Source organism: Saimiri boliviensis, chromosome 8 (assembly GCF_048565385.1).
Source record: "Saimiri boliviensis isolate mSaiBol1 chromosome 8, mSaiBol1.pri, whole genome shotgun sequence".
Lineage (NCBI taxonomy): Eukaryota > Metazoa > Chordata > Mammalia > Primates > Cebidae > Saimiri > Saimiri boliviensis.
Window position 1 is genome coordinate 63,523,191 of NC_133456.1, and position 9,651 is coordinate 63,532,841.

General features: G+C 38.9%; 1 protein-coding gene across 3 annotated transcripts in view; it reads right to left on the reverse strand.

Moving 5' to 3' along the window:
• Window positions 1-9,651, reverse strand: part of PDZRN3 (PDZ domain containing ring finger 3) — a 239,860-nt gene that overhangs the window by 76,620 nt on the left and 153,589 nt on the right. The window lies entirely within an intron of this gene.

Here is a 9,651-nt window from a genome sequence, read left to right on the forward strand (position 1 = left end):
GTGGAAGACAGTGTGGCGATTCCTCAAGGACCTAAAAATAGAAATCCCATTTGACCCAGCAATCCCATTACTGGGTATATATCCAAAGGATTATAAATCATTCTACTACAAGGACACATGCACGCGAATGTTCATTGCAGCACTGTTTACAATAGCAAAGACCTGGAACCAACCCAAATGCCCAACGATGATAGACTGGATAGGGAAAATGTGGTACATATACACCATGGAATATTACGCAGCCATCAAAAACAATGAGTTCACGTCCTTTGTAGGGACATGGATGAACCTGGAAACCATTATTCTCAGCAAACTGACACAAGAGCAGAAAATCAAACACCGTATATTCTCGCTCATAGGTGGGTGTTGAACAATGAGAACACATGGACACAGGGAGGGGAGCACTACACACTGGGATCCGTTGGGGGGAAATGGGGGAGGGGCGGGGGGTGGGGAGGTGGGAAGAGATAGCATGGGGAGAAATGACAGATACAGGTGAGGGGACGGAAGGCAGCAAAGCACACCGCCATGTGTGTACCTATGCAACAATCTTGCATGTTCATCACATGTACCCCAAAACCTAAAATGCAATAAAAAAAAAAAGAAAATCTTAAAAAAAAAAAAATAAAAAAAATAAAAAATAAAAAATTAAAAATTAAAAAAAAAAGAAAATTATTGTAATAGCAAAAAAATAAAAAATTAAAAAAAAAACATCAATAGGTAACAGTGTGATGATGTGACAAATCCCTGCCTATGCAGACATTCTCTCCATTGATCCTTACTGCCTGCATTACAACTTGTGTCCTTCATGGACGTGAGCTTTATTCTCCATCATGATGGCTGAAGGTCACTACAGACCCAATGAGCAAGCCCAGTGGCCCCTCACCTGTTGGAGTCATTAAATCAAAGTAAACATGACCAACAATCTTCAGCCTCAAATCCTGATTCATCTTGACCATCCACTGGAAACGACAGGCTTCTTACAAAGTAAGAAATTAAAAAATTCTCCACAGGTAGCATGTCAGGTATCTGCCAAATGTGGCCTCGCCATTTTCTTTCTTTACGATACCACATTTTCTAAATGCAAAGTTACGGCACTGAGTATGGTATGAAGGCACTCTTAATAAGAGTTCTCAAATAAGAAGTTGATTGAAGAACAAAGAAACAAATTAATAATACCTGTTTTCATCCAGGAAATGAATTTAACACAGCCTTTTCTATGATGAGGCAGAAACACAGAGATTCATTTTGTTTTGTTTTTTTGAGATGGAGTTTCACTCTGTCACCCAGGCTGAAGTGCAGTGGCACAATTTTGGCTCACTGCAACCTTTGCCTCCCAGGTTCGTGCAATTCTCCTGCCTTGGCTTCCTGAGTAGCTGGGATTACAGGCCCATACCACCAGGCCTGACTAATATTTATATTTTTAGTAGAGATAGGGTTTCACCATGTTGGCCAGGCTGGTCTCAAACTCCTGACCTCAGGTGACCCACCCACCTCAGCCTCCCAAAATGCTGGGATTACAGGTGTGAACCACTGTACCCAGCTGAGATTTATTTTATTTGCTATTACTCATTATAGTGTGTGTAGGTTGATCTCAGAATGAATCAGTCAACAGAGACCAGCGCTGTTTCTCATTTTATCATGTTAGGAAGTGGCTGAAAATCTAAACCCTATCATTTATTTCAGTGAAAAGAGCTATGCCTGAAAAGAACTAACCATTAGTCAGGCTTATGCTACATGTATACGTTTTTATTTTTAGCATTTTGTAGCATTCTTAGTCAATTTTGCAGATAATTCAGGAACCTATATAAACATGGAAGAGGCAGCAGGAGTTTGCAGACTCAAAAGAAATCATTTGGACACTTCTCCCATTTAATTAAATAAACACCAGAGAGATCTGTGTTACTGGAACCCATCTCATGAATGGATTAGGCAATGATCACCCCAAATGCGTTCATGTTTAAAATGGGCAATCGGCTTCATTCATCTATTGAGACATATTGTCTCCCCATCCTCACCCTACAACAATAGTTGAAGTTCCCAAGATAATCTGGACATGAAACACAAAACTTTTCATGTAGATTATTGACTTTCTCTTTTAAGACAAAATCTGGAGAAGTTAAGCCTTTAGATGGTTTTGTGTGCAGCAGATGCATCGTATCACAGACTTGTCACGTATACATAAAAAAGTGTATGTCGTGGCAACTGCCAGGTCATTCACAGCCTCAGGTTCCCCAAGGACAGGGGTTCAGCCATGGGGCGGCCAGAGAAAGGGTTGTGATTCACTCTGGCAGGGCCAGCGCTTGTACGGAGTTGTCTTTAATTGCCTGGTTGTCATCTCCCAGGTACTCTTGGGTGACATTGTGGCTAGAGTAATGAAGAAAATAAATACACAGAATCTCATATATTCCTTGATCTTGAAATGCTCTATTTATTTGCTCAATATTCACTAATGAGAGAAAAAATTAGATCATCTCTCATGTTTCACATCGACACCGTACATCATTTTTGCTTGAGTATAAACTGACATATATGTTCTTTCAATTACATGAAAAGCAAGATGTCAGATAGATTACATGTCTGCAATGATACTGTTCTTTACGCTCACACTTTTGATTGGGAAGGTTTGCAGTTGAAAGGCATGGGTAATCAGCTCAGAGCAATCTGAATGGTAATTTTGCTCTAGAGATATAAAGTCATAATTTTGTCATTAAGAGGTTACACAGTTTGTGAACCTTTAAAAAGGAACCTGATATCATTTGAGATCTAGAATTTTTCATCATATTGCATAAAGTGGCAAGTAAGTCTGAAACACTCTAGTTTGGGTGTGATGGTATGTCAAGAAAAAACTGAGCTTTCCCCTTGCATTCTCAATACCTGTCTGCGTGTGCTGGAAGGGGGTTGTCCTCATTCTGTCACTGAATAACAGCCATCGTTTAAGTGGCCACCACCGAATACAGAGAACACCCTAAGCTCTTTGCACACATTAGCACATTTAACATTTTCAACTATTTTTTGCCTTAAGTATTATTGGCCACACTTCTACAAATGAGAAAGGAGGCTTAGTGGGACTAAGTATTATGCCCAGAGTCAGGATTCACAGCCAGGTCTGTATTGTTTCCAAACCTGTGCTCTTGACCACCTAAATATGCAATCACCTTCAGTCATTTTGTTTCGTGACCACTTACTATTGAGACCATCACTGATAGAAAGGAAGAGAAAAGAGAGATGCTAGGACAAACTGTTACCACTGCAAGCAAGGTCAGCATACATGTGAGAAGAGAAGACAGGTGTCAAAAAGAGGTGATCATCTTGTTGGGCGAGCCACGGCAGAATTCCTCCTTACCCAGGGCTGGCTGCATTGTGACTTCAAGCAGGGCCCATCCTTACTTGGTCAGACTCCAGCAGGGAGGGGTTACCAAAGCATGAAGCAGAGACCTCAGTCTCTCAGGTGAAAGAAGCGAATTCCTATTACATAGTATTTGGAAGCTACTTAGTCTGAAAAGGTGTTGTCCTTGAGATGAGCAGAGACACTAGTAGCACCAGAAACCACTTCTTTTTTCAGTCACATGTACTACTTACTATAGATATTCTCCATTATTCGGAAACTCCATACGTGTACATTTACTATGAGGGGATCTGTAACTTAGAAAAGGGTGTCTCCAAGTCAGAATGGCTATTATTAAAAAGTCAAAAAACAACAGATGCTAGCAAGGTTGTGGGAAAAAGAAACACTTTCACACTGCTGGGAGGAGTGTAAATTAGTTCAGCCACTGTGGAAGACAGTGTGGCGACTTCTCAAATACCTAGAGACAGAAATACCATTTGACCCAGCAATCCCATTACTGGGTATATATTAAAGGGAATATAAATAATTCTTTTATAAAGACATATGCAGACATATATTCACTGCAGCACTATATTGTGCTATTCACAATAGCAAAGACATGGAATCAACCCCTAAATGCCCATCAATGATAGAGTGGATAAAGAAAATGTGGTACAGATACATCATGAAAAATAACGAATGCATAGTAGGCTTAATACCTGGGTGATGAAATAATCTATACGGCAAACCCCCATGACACGTTTACCTATGTAACAAACCTGCACATCCTGCACATGTACCCCTGAACTTAAAAGTTAAAAAAAATCCTATGTATTCTTTATTGGGTAATTCCTAGATACTTTATTGGTTTTGTTACTATTGTAATATCTTCCTTTTTTGTCATATTTTAGTTGATTATTAGTATAGAAAGTGTGATGGCGATTTATGCCAGCTGATCTTGTATCAAATAATATTGTTGAACTCTCATATAAGTTCTAACTGACATTGTTGAACTCTCACATAAGCTCTAAACTCTGCTAGCTTTTCTAGGTTGAGAATTCTATCATCTATAAATGATGACTGCTATGTCTCTTCCCTTCCAGTTTCTGTATCTCATTTATTTATTTTTTTATTATACTGGCTAGAATCTCCAGTACAATGTTGAATCATTATGAAAATAAAGATAAAGGGTATCCTTAAATTTTCCTGTATTTCAAAAGGAAAAAAAAAGAATGTCTCTTTAAAAAAAAAAAACTCTAGAACCTACATTCTGCTCTAATTTTTTTAACTGATAGATAAGATTGTATGTATTTATCACGTATGACATGCTGTTTTAAAATATATATATACCTTGTGGGATGGCTAAAATCAAGCTAATTAACATATTCATTACCTCTCATAATGGTCATTTTTGTGGTAAGAATACTTAAAATCTACTCTCTTACCACTTTTCAAGAATATATTGTTATATAGTCATCATGTTGTATAATAGGTCTCCTGAACTTAGTCCTCTTATTTAAGTGAAAATTTGTAACCTTTGACCAATGTCTTCCCAACCATCTGCTCTGCTAAATTTCTGAATACCTGTGATCACAAGTTTCTGTTGCTAAGTTGTCTCTAGGTTGATTAACAGCAATATAATGAGTCTTAATTATGTTGGAATAGGGTATGCATCATCTTTTCCCCATGTTAAATGAAAGCACTCACAGGCAGAGTTGGTATAAAATCTATCACTTTATCCCTAGAGCCCAGCCTGGCACCTGGTACGTAGCAGGTATTAAATGCCAATGAATGATGAAGTGTACCTTCTTCTGTGTGTTTCAGTTTTTGCATTTTGAATCTCAGTCTTTCCTCTTTGTCTGTATATTTCCCTTCCTTGCCTTAAATCAATTAACTTCATTCTATAACAAATTGCCTTCCATTGCTGGTATCAGAGAATGTGGTTTGAACATCCATTGAGTTACCTGTTTCCAGCCTGCAGAATTAGAGAAGACGATCTGGAAAACGAAGCCCAAAATGAAGAAACAAAACAAAACACAAAATATCCCCTACCAAAGGAAAACCTCTTAGGGGACAGAAGTTGGTGAACAAGATCTCACCATTATACAATGATGAAGCTGGCCTGGCCTGTGGGTGAGGAAATGGCTACTAGGAAGTCACGATTATTGTTGTACATTATTTGTGTTTAGTGCCAGAGAAACTATTTTCTTTCTGCAAATATCTTTGCCTCAATAAAATTAAGAACGTAGTGTAAGATCCAAATTCCCCCCAAAGGGGTCAGCTTAAAAAAATTTATTAGCTCTACTGTCACGGGGATTTATAGTTTCTCTTTTAATAGTTATAGTCTGATATACCATAAGTTTCGTTGGTCACTAGGTGGATTCATTTATCTTTCTTTTGAAACACACACTGACTGTTTTAAGCAAATTCTGGCCCTTCAATTGATTGAACTTTGCAATGAGGAATGAATTGCTGAATAACTTTGGAATATGTCTCTAAAACAAGAAGATCTTAAAATAAAAACAGATACTGAAGATTGTTATTTTCCTGATTGTCAGTCAAGCTAATTGTGCTTTACTCTAAAGCTTTGTGTATCTGGCAAGAAAGGAAAAGGCAACTGGGGGCTCCCTCCTTGCAGAGCCTAATGTCTGGGAATATAACACCAGTTTATTCACAGCAGGAGCCTGCTGTAATTGGCAGTTCCATTTTCCTCTACTAGAGGGTAATTCTCTAGCGAAGAAAACGCAGTGTTAACAAGATTTTACAAATTTGACATATGGTATCCTATCTAAAATGACCAACAAAGGTTCCTTATCTCCCCAAACAAATGCAGTTATCATAGGATAGGACTACAAAGGGTGATAGAAAAAAAAAAAAAAAAAGGATGTTGGAGTTCTTTTATGAGGCCTGTAAATCTGTGGTCTTTAAAAAAAAAAACCTATTAATAACAACAAAAGGTAAGATACTTGGAGTGGCTGTGTCTCCAAGAGTTGGTGATGAAAGGACTACAAAAACCTCACCTGAACATGGTGCTTCATTAACGGCAGGTGATTATGCCTAGGGCATTCAGAGTGAGGATTCAGACCCAGGAGAGAATCCTTAGTGAGTCTATTCAGTTTAGGATGGGGCTGGTCTGCAGAGCAAGGAAGTGGAAATAAAAGACATGTAGGAACTAGCAACAATTCTGAGTTTATCCCCTTCCTCTCCCTTAACACACAAACTCTAGAATGAATTTTTAGAAGGGGTCAAATTGCTTTGGTGTGAATCCAAAAAGGGCTTCTTTATCATAACATAAATCTTGTTTAAAACCATACAGCCCCAATGAGGTCTCTGGTTTCTGTTTTAACTAACAAAAGAATCAAAGAAAGATTATTCTGGAACATAAAACACTAGGCAGAATGTATGCAAATTTTCCAGAAAAAGCAGAGCAAGGGTTTGTGTTCTTTATCTACTTGAACATGTTAAGTGATACATCATTTCATTCTTCCTTGGCAGGACATTTGGGTAGATTTTAAAAAGGGGCAAAAATGGGTCCCCATAAATTTATCCTGGATCTGCTGCTAAGATACCCACAGTTTATTGTCTACAGCCATAATCTAGGGACTGCCATCAGACCCCATCTGATGTTCCATCTGACCTCAGCTGCAGAGATGGTGCAGGAAATGGAGATTCACTTTCAGGTTGGTGATCTCAAGGGCATTACAGAATGGGATTAATGAGCAGCTTCCAAGCACCATGTACTCGCAGTAAAGCTACAGAGTCAGGTTAAGTCCTAATTTTCATGGGGAATTAAACTGCCTTTTGATACCACCTGGTGACATATAATTGACAGTCAACTGGAATCTACCCAGGTGAAGGAAGTAGCAGGACGGTAACGCCATTTTTTTTTTTTTTTGTTTCAGTGTACTCAATGACATATACATTCAAATACGAAAGGACAAATATTTGTTTCTCCACAGATTATTTGCTCACTCAGTGTTCCTGTTCATTTCTTCTTTCCTGCCTAGATGTTCTACACAGCGATTCTCAGTAACACCTGAGCTGTTTTTAAGTAATGGAGGGACAGGCAGGCCTTGAGTTAACACTGAATCACATAGCAAGAGAGTTAGGCTTTATTAAATGTCTTGCCATCCTTTAGATTAAGAAAGAGTCTCAGTTTGGTGCTGCTACATCTTTTGCACCTTGCTAACATTTGCTAATCTCAGTGGGAGATAAGAACCTCAGAGTGTCACACAGTAGAACCCAGCTAGCATCTAATAATGGGCTGCTTTAATTCTGTTCATTTTTATGGCTATTCCCGCTATTTATCACAAGAATTACTGATTTTCCATTTCTAGAAGTCAGAGATGTTTTCATGGAAAATACAGTTACTCATGCTAAGTGAAATAAGCCAGTTACAAAAGGATAAGTACGATATAATTCCACTTATACGAGGTACCTCGGATAGTCAGATTCATAGAGACAGGAAGTAGAATGGAGGCTGCCAGAGCTAGAGGAAAGAGGGAAACAGGAGTTGTCATTTACCGGATAAAGAGTTTCATTTTTTGCAAGATGAAAAAATCCTGGAGATTAGTCACACAAGAATGCAAATATATTTAACACTATTGTACTGCACACCTGAATATGGTTAAGATGACAAATTTTATGTGATGTATATTGTACTGTAATTAAAAAAATGCTGAAGGAGGCGGCAGAGATGAGGGTCAGAGAAAGCTGAGGCAATGGAAGCAGGATAAGAGAGATGGAACACTGCTGGCTTTGGAAAATGGGAAGGGGCCATGAGCCAAGGAATGTGGGCAGCCTCTAGAAGCTGGAAAAGTCAAGGAAACTGATTTTCCCTTAGAGCCTCCAGAAAAGAATGTAGCCATGCTCACACCTTGATTATAGTCCAGTCCAGGCAACTGGGGGCTCCCTTACAGAGTCTGATGTCTGGGAATATTAACACCAGTTTATTCACATTAGGAGCCTGCTGTAACTGGTAGTTCCATTTTGATTCTGGCTCTCAGAGCTTACAAATTTTTGTTGTTTTAAGCACCTTTCTCCCCTTCCCCATTCCCTTAAATACAGTTGCTCACTAACTTTTTTCTTTGAGTCAATTAAAGCAAATTTGGAAATGACAGTGATGAGATCCATGTCTATGGAAAAATCATGACGATGGCATGTGAATGCTTGATGTTTGAACACAAACTCTATTATCTGGGCTGTAAAAGTCAAACCAAGTTTTCCAAGATCTGTTATACACAAAAAGCATCAGGTTTACGGCGACAGACTGAAAGAGGTATTTAACTTGCTTTAAATAACCTCAACTGAGGCAGTGTTCACTAATTTTTAAAAGCACCCCCACCCAAACCCTCTCATTGTGTTGACTGATACAAAAGTGCACCAGAAGTTAAGTTGGAGATCTGGAGCCAGCAATCCCGGGTTTAACCCTGGCTCTGCCACTTACCAGCTGAATAAACTTGGGCTTGTCACCTAACCTCAGAGCCTGTTTCTGCATTTGTAAAAAGGGATTATGAGCACCTTCCTCAAAGAAGCTACTATGAGAATCAAAGAAGTTGCATGCCAACGTTTGGTTCAGGCCCAACACCTGATAGGTGTTCAAGTAACAGTGGCTCCTATTATTATTATGATTATGCTTATTACTACTAGGCATTCTCATGCTACCAAATATCTATTTTATTTCTTTCAAAAAATGATTAATCTCTTTAATACAAATGAGATCTGAGCAACTCTAGCCATTAGTGGAGGTCGAATTATTTGGAATCATGGTGACCTTGGAGTTTTCCATCAAGGCAGGGTATGCATGCTCTTGGGGACGGCTCTGCTCTTAAATTCACGAATGCTCTGTGCTTACTCACTGTGATTACAATCATTGTTCACACAGGGGTCAGCCCAAAAGCTTTTGGCGAACTCATGTTTAAAGCCTGACCCAAATGCTAGGTTTGTCCACAGCTGTCATTTATCAGCAACACAATACCCCAGGGCGATGTATTCATCAAATGCTTATTGACTTAAGCTGATGTTTCCCCCCCCCACCAAACATTAGAAAATATTACTTCTGATTTAAATGTTTTCTTAGCAGGATGGAAATAAAAAAACAAAGTGCTATTTACATGGCACTGTAATTTCTAATTGGATGCACTGATTGAAGGGGACATTTACTTATGAAAATATCTCGGTAGCTTAAGGCAGGGTTTCTCAGCTTCAGCACTATTGACATCTTGAGCCAGATAGTTCTGTGTTGAAAGTGGGTAGTTAGTTCAATGTGCTGTATGTTGTAGGATGTCTAGCAGCATCCCTGGCCTCTACTCACTAGATGCTAG